The following is a 16,295-nucleotide window of genomic DNA, read 5'->3' as shown; positions in this document are numbered from 1 at the left end:
CAGCTCATCGTCTACAGCTCATCGTCTACAGCTCATCGTCTACAGCTCATCGTCTACAGCTCATCGTCTACAGCTCATCGTCTACAGCTCATCATCTACAGCTCATCATCTACAGCTCATCGTCTACAGCTCATCATCTACAGCTCATCGTCTACAGCTCATCGTCTGCAGCTCATCGTCTACAGCTCATCGTCTACAGCTCATCGTCTACAGCTCATCGTCTACAGCTCATCGTCTACAGCTCATCGTCTACAGCTCATCGTCTACAGCTCATCGTCTACAGCTCATCGTCTACAGCTCATCATCTACAGCTCATCATCTACAGCTCATCGTCTACAGCTCATCATCTACAGCTCATCGTCTACAGCTCATCGTCTACAGCTCATCATCTGCAGCTCATCGTCTACAGCTCATCGTCTACAGCTCATCGTCTACAGCTCATCGTCTACAGCTCATCGTCTACAGCTCATCGTCTACAGCTCATCATCTACAGCTCATCATCTACAGCTCATCGTCTACAGCTCATCATCTGCAGCTCATCGTCTACAGCTCATCGTCTACAGCTCATCGTCTACAGCTCATCGTCTACAGCTCATCGTCTACAGCTCATCGTCTACAGCTCATCGTCTACAGCTCATCATCTACAGCTCATCGTCTACAGCTCATCATCTACAGCTCATCGTCTACAGCTCATCATCTACAGCTCATCATCTACAGCTCATCTACAGCTCATCATCTACAGCTCATCGTCTACAGCTCATCATCTACAGCTCATCGTCTACAGCTCATCATCTACAGCTCATCTACAGCTCATCATCTACAGCTCATCGTCTACAGCTCATCATCTACAGCTCATCATCTACAGCTCATCTACAGCTCATCATCTACAGCTCATCGTCTACAGCTCATCGTCTACAGCTCATCGTCTACAGCTCATCGTCTACAGCTCATCGTCTACAGCTCATCGTCTACAGCTCATCATCTACAGCTCGTCTACAGCTCATCGTCTACAGCTCATCGTCTACAGCTCATCGTCTACAGCTCATCGTCTACAGCTCATCGTCTACAGCTCATCGTCTACAGCTCATCGTCTACAGCTCATCGTCTACAGCTCATCGTCTACAGCTCATCGTCTACAGCTCATCGTCTACAGCTCATCGTCTACAGCTCATCGTCTACAGCTCATCGTCTACAGCCCATCGTCTACAGCTCATCGTCTACAGCTCATCGTCTACAGCTCATCGTCTACAGCTCATCGTCTACAGCTCATCGTCTACAGCTCATCGTCTACACTTCATCGTCTACAGCTCATCGTCTACAGCTCATCGTCTACAGCTCATCGTCTACAGCTCATCGTCTACAGCTCATCGTCTACAGCTCATCGTCTACAGCTCATCGTCTACAGCTCATCGTCTACAGCTCATCATCTACAGCTCATCATCTACAGCTCATCATCTACAGCTCATCTACAGCTCATCTACAGCTGATGCGGTTCCTCCGTCAGGAGCTGATGCGGTTCCTCCGTCAGGAGCGGATGCGGTGCCTCCGTCAGGAGCTGATGCGGTTCCTCCGTCAGGAGCGGATGCGGTTCCTCTGTCAGGAGCTGATGCGGTTCCTCCGTCAGGAGCTGATGCGTTTCCTCCTTCAGGAGCGGATGCGGTTCCTCCGTCAGGAGCTGATGCGGTTCCTCTGTCAGGAGCTGATGCGGTTCCTCCTTCAGGAGCTGATGCGGTGCGGTGCGGTTCGGTGCGGCTGATGCGGCTGCGGTGCGGCTGATGCGGTTCTTCCTTCAGGAGCTGATGCGGTTCCTCCTTCAGGAGCTGATGCGGTTCCTCCGTCAGGAGCTGATGCGGTTCCTCCTTCAGGAGCTGATGCGGTTCCTCCTTCAGGAGCTGATGCGGTTCCTCCTTCAGGAGCTGATGCGGTTCCTCCGTCAGGAGCTGATGCGGTTCCTCCGTCAGGAGCTGAAGCGGTTCCTCCGTCAGGAGCTGATGCCGTTCCTCCGTCAGGAGCTGATGCGGTTCCTCCTTCAGGAGCTGATGCGGTTCCTCCTTCAGGAGCTGATGCGGTTCCTCCGTCAGGAGCTGATGCGGTTCCTCCATCAGGAGGTGATGCGGTTCCTCCGTCAGGAGCTGATGCGGTTCTTCCGATGCGGTTCCTCCGTCAGGAGCTGATGCGGTTCCTCCGTCAGGAGCTGATGCGGTTCCTCCGTCAGGAGCTGATGCGGTTCCTCCGTCAGGAGCTGATGCGGTTCCTCCTTCAGGAGCAGATGCGGTTCCTCCTTCAGGAGCAGATGCGGTTCCTCCGTCAGGAGCTGATGCGGTTCCTCCGTCAGGAGCTGATGCGGTTCCTCCGTCAGGAGCTGATGCGGTTCCTCCGTCAGGAGCTGATGCGGTTGCGGTTCCTCCTTCAGGAGCTGATGCGGTTCCTCCTTCAGGAGCTGATGCGGTTCCTCTGTCAGGAGCTGATGTGGTTCCTCCTTCAGGAGCTGATGCGGTTCCTCCTTCAGGAGCTGATGCGGTTCCTCCTTCAGGAGCTGATGCGGTTCCTCCGTCAGGAGCTGATGCGGTTCCTCCGTCAGGAGCTGATGCCGTTCCTCCTTCAGGAGCTGATGCCGTTCCTCCTTCAGGAGCTGATGCGGTTCCTCCTTCAGGAGCTGATGCGGTTCCTCCTTCAGGAGCTGATGCGGTTCCTCCTTCAGGAGCTGATGCGGTTCCTCCGTCAGGAGCTGATGTGGTTCCTCCGTCAGGAGCTGATGCGGTTCCTCCGTCAGGAGCTGATGCGGTTCTTCCTTCAGGAGCTGATGCGGTTCCTCCGTCAGGAGCTGATGCGGTTCCTCCGTCAGGAGCTGATGCGGTTCCTCTGTCAGGAGCTGATGCGGTTCCTCCTTCAGGAGCTGATGCGGTTCCTCTGTCAGGAGCTGATGCGGTTCCTCCTTCAGGAGCTGATGCGGTTCCTCCGTCAGGAGCTGATGCGGTTCCTCCGTCAGGAGCTGATGCGGTTCCTCCTTCAGGAGCTGATGCGGTTCCTCTGTCAGGAGCTGATGCGGTTCCTCCTTCAGGAGCTGATGCGGTTCCTCCGTCAGGAGCTGATGCGGTTCCTCTGTCAGGAGCTGATGCGGTTCCTCTGTCAGGAGCTGTTGCGGTTCCTCTGTCAGGAGCTGATGCGGTTCCTCCTTCAGGAGCTGATGCGGTTCCTCCGTCAGGAGCTGATGCGGTTCCTCCATCAGGAGCTGATGCGGTTCCTCCTTCAGGAGCTGATGCGGTTCCTCCGTCAGGAGCTGATGCGGTTCCTCCGTCAGGAGCTGATGCGGTTCCTCTGTCAGGAGCTGATGCGGTTCCTCCTTCAGGAGCTGATGCGGTTCCTCCATCAGGAGCTGATGCGGTTCCTCCTTCAGGAGCTGATGCGGTTCCTCCGTCAGGAGCTGATGCGGTTCCTCTGTCAGGAGCTGATGCGGTTCCTCTGTCAGGAGCTGATGCGGTTCCTCTGTCAGGAGCTGATGCGGTTCCTCTGTCAGGAGCTGATGCGGTTCCTCCGTCAGGAGCTGATGCGGTTCCTCCTTCAGGAGCAGATGCCATTGCCATGGTTTCTCTCATCTTGCATCGGCGCTGTAATCATCTGCTGAGGCTTAATTAGAGCTTATTAGGTTCATGTCCAGTCCTAGGGCTAAAGTCAAGTGTTTTATAACACAGCGGCTAAATAGAGACTCATTTAACTCGACTTGTTTCTCGGAAACAAAGCAGCACACAGTGAATGTGCCGAAAGTCTGAATGATCCGCAGCTTTCAGTGTTGAGTTCTCAGAAGTGTATATGTGTGTGTGTGTGTGTTTGTGTGTGTTTGTTTCTCACGTCTCTGAGGTAAATGCTCCATGAGTGTCAAACATCAGTTTTATCAAATATAAATGTGTGATTTTCGATCTCCTGCTGAATCATGGTGTCGTCCCTCAGGGTTCAGTTATTATTCATCATCCACATTTTAACTGTAATTTCTACACTGATGACATCCAGATCTATACTCTCTGTACTCCTGCTCGGTCAACTCACATTGATGAAAGTTCTGCTTGTGTGAATGAAATAAAAGAATGGCTGAACTCCAACTTTCTGAAACTATGGACAGAACTGAGATGGTTATTCTGGCACCCCATCACTGCTAGATGAGGACTTTCCCTGTGAGTTTTCCCGAATCTCATCCAACCATCCCGAACTGTGGAGATGTGTGTGTGTGTGTGTGTGTGTGTGTGTGTGTGTGTGTGTGTGTGTCTGATCTCCAGCTCCATCCCTCCGTCCCGCGGTTCTGCTGTTCAGAATCTGTCATTAGCTCTGTTTCCATCCCCGTTTTTTATGCACATTTTGGGATATTGAATAAACAAATACTGGATGGAAACGTCAAGATCCCTCGACCTCAGGTGACTCAGGAGAGGCTGTGATTGGATAATTGGACTAACCAGAGGACCAATGGCATCACAGCGACTGATAAACTTAGCCATTGATCTCTTTCTGCTACTTTAAAAGTTCCTTTTGCTTTTCATCCTGAACTTTTTATCGTTTCTACAGATTTTCGGAGTCTGTGGTTTACACTCATTGTTAATCTCTTTTCATCACCTTGATTCTTTCCTCCTTCATTCCTGCTTTTCTTTCACTCTCTCGTCTTAATCTCCGTCTCTGTTCTCTTCTCTCTCCTCCGCTGGGAGTTTTAATTAAAGCAACCGTATTTCACAGGCTTAGTGAATAAATCCAGACTTCCTGCTACAGTTTAATGTCCTCAGACTCGTGATTTAATGTCGGAGGAAGCGAGAGAACGAGCGCAGCCACAGAGCAGAACGCACAGGTTGTTTTGTTGTTTTATATCTGAACTCATTATAATACGAGCTGAGATCTGGACGAGTTCTGCAGGAAACGAGGGGCGTTTGACACGAGGCGGGGGTTAGCGCTCTGTGGTTGCTAGGATGTAATGGATGGTTGCTAGGTAGTTCATGATGATATGAATTATGACTTGAAGGGTTAGTTCACAAAAAATGTCATTATTTGATGTTCCAAACCCGTAAAACTCAAATGGAGATATTTCTGTCCCTCCACTGAGAGTTTACGCAACTACCAAGTTCATAAAGAGATCGTAAAACTAATCCATATATGATGAATATATTATACACCGATCAGGCATAACATTATGACCGGTGAGTAACACTGATGATCTCTGTTAGTGGGTGGGATATATTAGGCAGCAAGTGAACATGTAGTTTTCGTCACAAAAACTTAGTCATTTTTGTCAACTAATAAAAGCGAGACTAACCATCTCTGTGTTGAGCATAATTGAGCTGATGTCGAACCCCAGACAGAAGGAAGTCACAAGTGTGTGTGTTTCTGGGACAGATGACATCAGCGCTGGTTCTGCTCTGAACTCGGGGTTAAATATGCATTAGAACCAGACAAAAAGAGTTAAGAACCTGAGAGAGCCACAGTGCTTTATGTCATGCCTCGTTGAGATGCGCTTTAAATGAGCGTGAATCACTTCATCAGAGAGACGTTTACGCTGAGCCTTGATTGTAAGATAAATACCTATAAAGCATCTCTGGCTCATTTATTACAGCAAACAACAGTCGGACATGAATCCTCTCGGATTGAACATTAAAGCCTCTGAACACAACACACATCATTACACAACAAACTTTGATTAATGAGCCGTTTCAACACAAAGCCTCTGTGGAGACACTTCTCTCTCGTGACTTTGGCTTCTGTAATGTGTTTGTATTATAAATATGCTTGTGTGTGTGTGTGTGTGTGTTTGAGTCCTTCCCTTGCTAACTCCCCTCCGTCTCGTTCTCTGGGATGTACGGGATTGCTGTTGTGGCGTCACAGTCTGTAGCATTGTGGTCTATGGATCTGCCTGAAATGCACATATAAATCCACACTGAAAAAAAAAAATCACCGTAAAATTTACTGTAAAAAAACGGCAGCTGTGGTTGCCAGAACTTTACCATAAAAAATACGGCAGAAACGTTTTAGGTTTTTAGGGACAGCACCGTATGATTTAAAGGTTTATAATGTAATAATTACAGTTTAAAAAAAAGTTTTATTTTACATTTCAAAACCGTATGATTTAAAGGTTTATAATGTAATAATTATGGTTAAAAAAAATGTTTTTATTTTACAGTTCAAAACCGTATGATTTAAAGGTTTATAATGTAATAATTATGGTTAAAAAAAAAGGTTTTTATTTTACAGTTCAAAACCGTATGATTTAAAGGTTTATAATGTAATAATTATGGTTAAAAAAATGTTTTTATTTTACAGTTCAAAACCGTATGATTTAAAGGTTTATAATGTAATAATTATGGTTAAAAAAATGTTTTTATTTTACAGTTCAAAACCGTATGATTTAAAGGTTTATAATGTAATAATTATGGTTAAAAAAAAGGTTTTTATTTTACAGTTCAAAACCGTATGATTTAAAGGTTTATAATGTAATAATTATGGTTAAAAAAAATGTTTTTATTTTACAGTTCAAAACCATATAATTTAAAGGTTTATAATGTAATATTTACAGTTAATAAATGTTTTATTTTACAGTTCAAAACCATATAATTTAAAGGTTTATAATGTAATAATTACGGTTAAAAAATGTTTTATTTTACAGTTCAAAACCGTATAATTTTAAGGTTTATAATGTAATAATTACAGTTAATAAATGTTTTTGTTACAGTACACAGGAGGCAGACACAGACGTAACAGGTAATGGTAGTTTATTTGACCTCAGTAGAGCAGATGAAGTAACACAGGTGAGTAAACTGGTTGTAGATAGATGTAGAATGGATATGATAGAGATAGTTACTGTCCTTTGCAGATAGATGAACGCTGGAGCTTGGAGATCGCTGGAGAACTGAGGAGCTGACTGGAACACACCCACACAGCAGACGAGGAACACAAAGGGAAGGAGACACGCTGGAGACAGGTAAGTATGCGAAGAGAAGTCCTTGAGGAAAGCATAGCACAGAGTATAAGCGAACGAGACCGGACATGGAGGGCTGTGTGAGTGTGTGTTATATAGTGCTGGTGATGAGGTGCAGGTGATGGTGGTCAGTACTCAGGAGATGGTGTGCGCTGTGATTGGTGGAGGTTGGAACCTGACGTGTCTGTGACAGTTTTATTTTACAGTTTAAAACCGTATGATTTAAAGGTTTATAATGTAATAATTATGGTTAAAAAAAAGGTTTTTATTTTACAGTTCAAAACCGTATGATTTAAAGGTTTATAATGTAATAATTATGGTTAAAAAAAATGTTTTTATTTTACAGTTCAAAACCATATAATTTAAAGGTTTATAATGTAATATTTACAGTTAATAAATGTTTTATTTTACAGTTCAAAACCATATAATTTAAAGGTTTATAATGTAATAATTACGGTTAAAAAATGTTTTATTTTACAGTTCAAAACCGTATAATTTTAAGGTTTATAATGTAATAATTACAGTTAATAAATGTTTTTGTTACAGTACACAGGAGGCAGACACAGACGTAACAGGTAATGGTAGTTTATTTGACCTCAGTAGAGCAGATGAAGTAACACAGGTGAGTAAACTGGTTGTAGATAGATGTAGAATGGATATGATAGAGATAGTTACTGTCCTTTGCAGATAGATGAACGTTGGAGCTTGGAGATCGCTGGAGAACTGAGGAGCTGACTGGAACACACCCACACAGCAGACGAGGAACACAAAGGGAAGGAGACACGCTGGAGACAGGTAAGTATGCGAAGAGAAGTCCTTGAGGAAAGCATAGCACAGAGTATAAGCGAACGAGACCGGACATGGAGGGCTGTGTGAGTGTGTGTTATATAGTGCTGGTGATGAGTGCCGTGATGAGGTGCAGGTGATGGTGATCAGTACTCAGGAGATGGTGTGCGTTGTGATTGGTGGAGGTTGGAACCTGACGTGTCTGTGACAGTTTTATTTTACAGTTTAAAACCATATAATTTAAAGGTTTATAATGTAATAATTACAGTTAATAAATGTTTTATTTTACAGTTTAAAACCATATAATATAAAGGTTTATAATGTAATAATTACAGTTAAAAAATTGTTTTATTTTACAGTTCAAAACCGTATAATTTAAAGGTTTATATTGTAATGATTATGTTTAAACTGTAAACAATTTACGGTAAAAAAAACATTTCAGTAACTATTTCAAAACCTATTGAAATACTAATATCTGTTATGTACCTTTGATATATACGGACAACCACCAATCACAGTGGAGATGAGAATCATGTGATGAATCAAAGCTCAACACAAGCAACTTTCAAGAGGACAATACTAATATATAGAAGAGCTCAGAGTCATTCTCACACACACACACTAAACACCATCATGGTAACACACATGACATTTAAAAAATGCAATAAACATTAATTTAACAACATCAGATGTAACATAAAACCCATAACGGATTAGAAAAAAACAATGAAAATACATCAAATGCGAAGTGTCACGCAGGGAATTCTGGGAATGTCAATTTATGGGTTTTCACTGTAAATTACACAATGCCTTGTTCTTTTTCACTTCCAAAAACTGTACATTTAACGGTATTTTACTGTAAAATTAAAATTAAATGTAAGGTTAGCTCTATTACAGTTATTCACCGTAAATAGTACGGAAACTTTCTGTTTACCAATTAACTGTTTTTCACTGTAGCATTTTTACAGTAAAATACAGTTAAAATCACAATCATTTTTTACAGTGCAGGGGTGGAGGGTCTGTCCAAATACACTTCTCTCGTCCACTCAAGTCTAAACACTTTAAAATGACGACAGGGAAGTTCATGAGTGTGTGTGTAGAAGTGGAGTTAAACGTCTCAGCTGGTATTTCATGTATTATTTATGAGTGTTTGTGATGAGTCTTAAATGTGCTCTTCTGCTGTGTGATATCACATGTAATGGAGAGAGACTTGAGTGTGTTTGAAGCGTCCTTCCCTTGTCAGACTTCGGCTCACACTCGCGCCGCTTCACCGATGACCTTCCGCTGTCTGGGAAACTCTCGGTGTAATTGAGAGGCATGGCAGGAGTTTCTCAGAGGATGACATCTGACTCCGTTCAGCTGGTTTACGGCCGTTTCTCCCCTTGAGTTCACACACGCATCTCGAATGTTTCTTTTCATTATGGTGATGCATCTCTGGGATTACAAATTTAAGAAAGTACATTGCATTTAGCATTTAAGGTAAAAATGATGATATCAGATGAATTAGTCTGCAATGCAAATCTTCCAGGCCAGTTCCTGTTCTCTTCATTGTAAGTAAAATGAGCACCATTGGTCTTTAATGGCTCTTGGAGCCCTTGAGTTATTGAATCTATGCATTTGAATGACACGGTTATGCTGATTGAATCTGGACGGGTGACAAAGTTATGTAGGGCGTGTCCTTTTACCTACTCTCAAAAAAATTATTTATGATGCTGTTCACTTTATTTAAGCAATTCATCTTGATTTAACATCATTATATTAGGTTTCTGTTCATGTTAAACTGACTTAAAACCGTTACTCTTTGACATAACTTGATGTTTTCATTTTTAAATAACATGTTTCAATCAAGTAACCCAAAGACTTTCACTTCCCATCATGCTTTGCAAAGGGGCTGAATTCGGAGAGTAAATGTTTAAATAAAGTGCAATTTGATACATTTTTAACAAGATGAGAAAATTGAGAGACTTTTTAAAGCTTAATGTTTGGTAATGTTGGTATTTAAAAGTTTGTGTTATGTTAGTGTTTTTGGAGGTTACCGTTGTGGTGAAGTGTAGAGTGTGTGTTTGGGCTGAGGACCTACACTGTAAAAAAATATTCAGGTCTCCAATTGAAAATTTTCTAGTGAGCGAATCACATCTTAATTTTTCAGTTGGCCCAATTTAATTTCTGTGAATTGATGCAATTTAATTCAATTAAAATTCAAGAAATTCAATTTGGCCAACTGAAAATTTTAAATGTGATCGCACTAGAAAATGTTCAATGATTTTTTTTTACAGTGTACCAATAACTTTTAAAGTTGTTTTAATAATAAAAAACTACTCTGGGCATGCCATGGATGTAACAAAACCATCTTCTGGCTAGTCAATAACATTTTGTAAAAGATTTTGTAAATGCACTCAAAAGCTGTTCTTTGAATTAATGTAATTAAATCATGGAAAGGATTTCCATGTGATTAAATGGCTTTCTTTCAGCATTAAGCACATTTGTTAGGCTAACTTAAATATATGAGTTGGTCCAAAACATTGCGAATTAGTTGGGTTGACACTATTAAATTAAGCTGTGCCTAACCATAGTAAATAAGTTGAATCAACCTTAATACATTAAGTTGACCCAATTAAATTGGAATAACAGAACTGCATAATGCTGAAATATAGCAAGTTAATCATGTGGAAATACTTTCCATGATTTTTTTAAGTTCATTCAAAGAGTAATTTTTTTGAGTGTATACAACATTTGCATTGTATTGTTCAGAGTGTCTCCTCCCCTGCTGTATAATCCCTCCTCCTGAAATGTAGATAAATTACAATGTACAACTCCTTTAGACTTGATGACCTCAGCGGAAAGACAGCACGTTTTTCTCAATTAAGAATCCTGCTGAAAAACCTATCCAAGTTCTCCTGGTCTCTACTTCAAGAAACAAAAGAAGTTCACAACACATCTAAAAACATTTTATTCTCGCTTCATGCATTGTTTTTTTATCAACACTTGAATGTGGGTAAGTTTCATAAAAATGCAACATTTGAGAAAATCATGTTTGGATGTTTTGCGATGATCAAACACGAGTCGATCGAGTCTCGATCCTAGAGCTCGTCCTGCGGCAATGGTTCATTCACAACATCAGGCCCTTTTGATTGATATGCGGATTAACCCTTAAATCCATCAATGTTTCACCAATCATTCTTACATTTTGGGGTCTTTAGCGACCCGGATCTGTATCTAGCACAGATGGATCTCTACCTCTCGCGATTATATAAAACTCCCCTGATACTAACAATTACAGAAGAATAATGTAAAGCATATTTCGGAAGGGTTCGGTTTGAGCAGATGTTCTATCCTATCATCACTGTGAGCTCATTTCCTAGTACATTCAACAAATGATAGTTTTGAGTGTACACCCTTAAAAATAAAGCTGCCAGGAAGAACCAAAAAGGGTTTTTTTCACACTGATGCCATAGAAGAACCATTTTTTTCTAACCATTTTATAGTCCAAAGAACAAACCTTTTGTGCAATGGAAAGGTTCTTTGGATATTAAAGGTTCTTCATGGAACCATACAATTTAAGAACCTTTATATTTAAGAGTGTATGTTTGAGATCATATTCTCAACACTATCATATAATCAATATTTTGATCTCTGATCTCAGCAGGTCCAGTAGACGACAGTGACCCGCTGAGCCATTTCATGTTTTGCGGATGATCATTTCTCTTCTTTTGTTTTCTGCCTGTAGTCGTCACCATATGCCCCATGAGACTGAAACGTTGCTAATAAAAGGTTTTTGATATCTTCTGCAAGTATCAATAGTGTGCAGGATTTCCTTTAACTTTTGAGATGTGATGAAATTTGAATTGAGACCGCTTTAGTTCCACAATGGTTGGTCAAAAGCCGTCATGTTCAATGGCTGGGTCAGTTCTGCAGAGGGATCTGGGACGACCTCTGCTGTTGGTCTTGGGTATTGCTGCTTGCTACCTATTCCCACAAATGATCAGTCAAAGGGAGACACCTGTGAGCAGTGCTTCAGAGATCTCGGCTGCAGCTGGAAATTGAGGCAGTGACTTTGTGCTCCTCACGAAACTGATCTCAGACACACTTCTGAGGCACCGTTTCATGATCTACAGCAAAATACAGAGAGCTTTGGTGAGAACTAAACACATATTTCGTTACTACATTATTAGGGGTTCAAGCACGAAGTGCTGAACACCTATTGTATTTGTGCTGATTTTTAGGGGTTCAAGCACGAAGTGCTGAAACCCTATTGTATTTGTGCTGATTTTTTTAGGGGTTCAAGCACGAAGTGCTGAACACCTATTGTATTTGTGCTGATTTTTATTATTAGGGGTTCAAGCACGAAGTGCTGAAACCCTATTGTAATTGTATTGATTTTTATTATTATTATTATTATTATTATTATTCTCCGCTAAAACGCATCGTGCAGCCCAAACCGTAAGGGCTGGAACTTTGAAACTTTGTCAGATGGTAGTACACAAATCGAGGAGAGGTTATCAAATTATGAGCCAGATTGGCCTATAGGTGGCGCTATAGCAATCAATTGCGCAAAACTGCTCATAACTCCTAAACCGTATGTCGTAGACTCAAGTGTCTTATATCATTGGAAAGCTGAATACCTGACGTAAAAAATGTATATCTCCGATTTCATTTCCGCCATTATAGATTTTCCGCCATTTTGAATTTTGTCAAAAAACTACTTTTGCGAACTAGTCCCTGGATTTTTGCCCGATCGGAACCAAACCAGTGCAGAAATGTTCTCTGGAGTATGAGTATCAATAATTATCGAAAAAAAGTTGAAATTTCTATTCACGATCGCTAAGGGGCGGAAAACGAACGTTGTGGGAGGAGCCTATTTTACTAAAATGGCTATAACTCAAGAACAAAATGAGATATCTTTACCAAACTTTGTACACATGTGTATGGACTGAGTCTTGGGTCACGATAAAAGAATCGCGACGATTGAACACTTGGTGGCGCTATAACACGAAAAAAACATGAAAATGGCTATAACGACCCGACCGCTAGTCCGATTGACTTGAAAATTGGTATGCAGTGTCTTGGTCCAAGGTACCATATATGTCTATGAGGACATTGGCGTATCTCAAAAAACATGGCTGCTATTGGCCAATGAAGTTTGAGCACCTCTAAGACAAGGTTAACGGAGGCTGATCGGAATGAAACTCGGTGGGCATGTTTGACTCATGGACTTAGAGGTCTGTAAGAATTTTGAAAGAAATCGGCCACTAGTTGGCGCTAACGAGTTTTTTGGCTCTGTAATCACGTGGTGTTGCACACATCAACCAAATATACACATCATATGATAGGGCTCCTCATACTGAACAACTTTTCCTCTAAAAGCATTGCTGTCAATCAAATCGTTCATTAAATATTTGCGATTATGTTTAAAACCTACTTTTGCGAACTAGTCTCTGGATTTTTGCCTGATCGGAAACAAACCAGTCTAGGACAATTCTCTGGACTCTCTAGATCAATAATTATCAAAAAAAAGTTGAACTTTTGCATTTGAATGCCTATAACAGGGTCATTTAGAAGAGGGGCGTAGCAAAATACACTCAAAAGCATATAAATCCTAAAGGAAAACTCAAAACTTCACGAAAATTATTATGTATATGTAACATAACATGCTGAAAAAGCATGCAAAGTTTCATGGAGATCGGACCATAGGTGGCGCTATAACTGTTAAAAAGCTTTGAAAACCATGTATTCCTATGGTGAAATGCCTGTATTGGCTGTAAATGGTATTCTCCATCTCTGTAATCAGGTGGGGTTAAAAACATCCACATAATATGCATAAATTATGATAGATCTCCTCATACTGAACAACTTTGCCTCAAGAACCAATACTGTCAATCAAATCGTTATTTAAACATTCACAATTATGTTAATAACCTACTTTTGCAAACTAGTCATAGATTTTTCAACCTGATCAGAACCAACCCAGGGCAGTACAATTCTCTGGACTCTTTAGAGCAATAATTATTTTTTAAAAAAGTTAAACTTTTGCATCTGAATGGCTATAACTGGGTTATTTCAAGATGTGGCCTTGACCAAGTGTCCCCAAATGCCTATATCTATTCAATGAATGCTCAGATATTCTTAAAAACAAGTCAGAACATGTGTACTATGCCTCTAAACAAGCATGAAAATTTTCAGACAGATAGGACCATATTTGCCTCTATAACAGTTAAAAAGCTGAAAATTATGAAAATAATGGTATATTAAGCCAATAAGTGGTCGTTTGCTGCCCCCCGCTGTTCATTTTATTGTACTACACTCTAATATTGATATACAAGTCATTTTCAGCTTTAAATAAATCACTATTTTAACATTTGCTATCACATTTAGTTAAAATTAATCTATTAAGTATTACTATTGACAATTGTCACATTGAGAAATGTGAATCTTGAAGGAGACTTGCAGGAAACATTTTGTTTACTGCAACATCATAAAGTTCAAATGTCTGTAACTACAACAAAATGTGTGTGTGTAGTCCTATGTTTCTGAATACATTTTTAAAAATCTGATTAATAGTTACAAAGAGCTATGTGAAATGATTATAGACCATAGCATTAAAAAAGTGTGTGTGTGTCTGGCCTTGACCAAGTGTCCCCAAATGCCTATATCTATTCAATGAATGCTCAGATATTCTTAAAAACAAGTCAGAACATGTGTAATGTGCCTCCAAACAAGCATGACAATTTTCAGACAGATAGGACAATATTTGCCTCTATAACAGTAAAAAAGGTGAAAATGACAGAGTTCATATGAAAATAATGACCAATATGTGGTCTTTTGCTGCCCCCCGCTGTTCATTTTATTGTACTACACTCTAATATTGATCTATGGTTATAGATACATGGTTAATCATAGTAAATAATACTAGAACGTGGTGCATTTCACAAAAAAATGTGACATGCTTATAGACCATTAAAAGATATTTTCACAATAACATATCTCAAAAATATTGTGTGTGTGTGTGTGTGTGTGTGTGTGTGTGTGTGTGTGTGTGTGTGTGTAACCATGCATAATGGAACAACTGGTTTGAAGCCTGTTTCAGAGCCTATTTTACTAAAAGGGCTATAACTCAGGAACGAAATGAGATATCTTCACCAAACTTGGTACACTTGTGTATGGGATGAGTCTTTGGTCAAGGTAAAAAGAATTGTGAGGATTGAACACTTGGTGGCGCTATAACATAAAAAAACATGAAAAGGGCTATAACCACCCGACTGCCAGTCCGATTGACTTGAAAGTTGGTATGCAGTGTCTTGGTCCAAGGAACCACGCATGTCTATAAAGGAAATTGGCGTAGCTCAAAAAACATGGCCGCCATTGGCCAATGAAATGTGAGCACTTATTAGACAAGGTTAACAGAGGCCGATCGGAACAAAAGTTGGCGAGCATGTTTGACTCAGGGTCCTAGAGGTCTGTAATAATTTTTTAAGAATTTGGCCACTAGTAGGCGCCAATTAGTTTTATGGCTCTGTAATCACGTGATGTTTCACATATTCTCACAATATTGATATAATTTGATAGATCTCCTCATACTGAACAACTTTGTCTCTAGAAACATTGCTGTCAATCAAATCGTTCATTAAATATTTGTGATTATGTTAAAAACCTACTTTTGCAAATAAGTCCCTGTTTTTTTGCCCGATCGGAACCAAACCAGTCTAGGACAATTCTCTGGACTCTCTAGATCAATAATTATCAAAAAAAGTTTAACTTTTGCATTTGGATGGCTATAACAGGGTCATTTCGAAAAGAGGCGTGGCAAAAAACCCTCAAAAGCCTATAAATTCTAAGGGAAAGCTCAAAACTTCACGAAAATTGGTGGCCATGTGTGAGATTAGATCCTTAACAAGCATTAAACATTTTATAGAGATCGGACCATAGGTGGCGCTATAACTGTTAAAAACCTTTTAAAACCATGTTTCCTATGGTGAATTGCCTGTAAATTGAATTTTCCATCTATTATTTCAGCGTTTAAAATCTTGCTAAATAAAACTTAATGTCTTTTGATGCTTGTGTGCTTAAAGGCCTTAAAGGCTTGAACCCCGCTAAATGCTGCTTGCAGCTTTATTAGGGGTTCAAGCACGAAGTGCTGAAACCCTATTGTAATTGTACTGATTTTTATTATTATTATTATTATTCTCCGCTAAAACGCATCGCGCAGCCCAAACCGTAAGTGCTAGAGACTTGAAACTTGGTCACAAGGTAGTACAAAAATCGAGGAGAGGTTATCAAAATATGAGCCTGATTGGCCAATAGGTGGCGCTATAGCGCAAAAAACAAAAAAACTGCACTATTTTGCTTATATCTCAATAACCCTTTGTCCCAGATCCAAGTGTCTTACATCATTGGAATCCTTGGCTCAAGCCGAACAAAAAATATAGCAGGTTTTTTATTTCCGGTATGCAAATTTTCCCGCCATTTTGGATTTTGTCCAAAACCTACTTTTGCGAACTAGTCCCTGGATTTTTGCCCGATTGGAACCAAACCAGTGCAGAAATGTTCTCTGGAGTCTGATTATCAA

This window comes from Gobio gobio (assembly GCF_949357685.1).
Source record: "Gobio gobio genome assembly, chromosome: 19".
Taxonomy (NCBI): Eukaryota; Metazoa; Chordata; class Actinopteri; order Cypriniformes; family Gobionidae; genus Gobio; species Gobio gobio.
This window is presented reverse-complemented; position numbering follows the sequence as displayed.